This window comes from Struthio camelus, chromosome 2 (genome assembly GCF_040807025.1).
Source record: "Struthio camelus isolate bStrCam1 chromosome 2, bStrCam1.hap1, whole genome shotgun sequence".
NCBI lineage: Eukaryota > Metazoa > Chordata > Aves > Struthioniformes > Struthionidae > Struthio > Struthio camelus.
Window position 1 is genome coordinate 128980285 of NC_090943.1, and position 1609 is coordinate 128981893.

Below are 1609 nucleotides of genomic sequence, written 5' to 3' on the forward strand. Positions count from 1 at the left end.
ACTCTGCCTAGCCAAAATGAGAGGGGAGGAGTTCTGCAAAGCAGAACTGCGATTGGGTGGCATCTCTGCAGTGTAGGTGGTTTGAATGTTCGGTCACACCCTCAGTTTCTATAGTACAAAGAGGCAACATGCAGGACACTCTTTCAGGACTTTTTACCTTATTCTTCTTGTTTGTTTTTCCTCATTTCATGAACGTCAGGTTGGCTTTGCTAATGCTATTTTATATTGCTTTTTGGACACACAGGGAGCGGCATGAAATACAGAGAGTTTAAAAAACAGTCATTCAAGTCACAGGAAAGGGAACCTATGCAACGCTGTCGATAACATAGGGCAGTGTAGCAAGTGAGCGCTCATAGCAGCCTGCGGGAATTAGTTAAGAGAGTGATTTCCCACTGAGCTGTATCTGGCAGTTACAGGATACCCTAGAGGCAGCGCAGAAGAGCAGCGTTCACTTCATTCATTGCTGAGAGCAGCAGATGCACAGAGTACTGCTATTCTCTCTCCTCAATGGTCTGCTACCCACTCTCTGACTTCCTCCCTCTTCCTCCCTCACTTGTTCACATGCACATGAGCACATATACACAAAAGTTGCAGCACAAAAGTCAAAGGAAGGTTGTGACTAGCAAATATGTCAGTTACCTGAACATCTGCTTGTGTAAACTACAGGAACAGCAGGAATGAAGGCTTTTGCCAGTGCCTGGGAAACATCTGTTTCACGTTAACTAGCATATAGCTGGAATTATTTAGGCACAGATTACTCCAGCCACTCACACAACAGAGCTAAGGGCATAACACTGAAGCCATAAAGAAAGCTAGCAGAGCAAAGCAGCAACAGCAGCCAGCAGTTCTATAGTGGGGACAGGGGATGGGAGCAACACGATGTCAGGCTGCTCCCCCACCAGAGCTAGGCAACCTGAGGCAATTCATAAGATCAGGCCCCTAAAAATGCAATAAAAGTATTTTGTGATGCTGTAAAGGAGACAGGAGAGAGAAACAGGACCGGTCTGATTTCACACTATATCAAGTGCTCAATAGTTTCAGTAGTTCTATTAGAGAAGCAATATGGGAATTAAGTATCAAGGAAGAGAAGTCCAGTAGTTAGAGCAAGGGGCTTAAAGCCAATACTCACGCTCTCCTTTTGGCTCTGCTACTCACTCGCTGTGTGGCCTAACCCAAGCCATTTAATCTTTGTGTACAATCTGTACAATGGTATAACAGTCTTTTAGACATGTTCTAAGGCTCAAATAATTAAGTGTTTGGTAATGTACTTTGTGACGAAAGGCGTTAAAAAGTATGAAGTGTCATCGCTAGTTTTGTTGCTACATATATATATACCCAGTTTGTCCAAAACTGGTGCCTATACTGTTGCTACAGGTATTCTTTTACATGTTTATGCAAGAAATTTTAAAATATCATTTGTCTTTGCAGGAGTTTATGTTGGATGATTCATTTCATCCAATTTTCTTTCTTCTGAAATGAAGCACGTATTTGTTTATGTTAATGTTAAGAACTGTCCTCCCATTGTTTGAATACAATGGGAAGAATTCTCAGCTCCTTTGAATTGCCACAGGTCCTTGATTTCATCTGAGCAGCAATAACTTATCAAAGG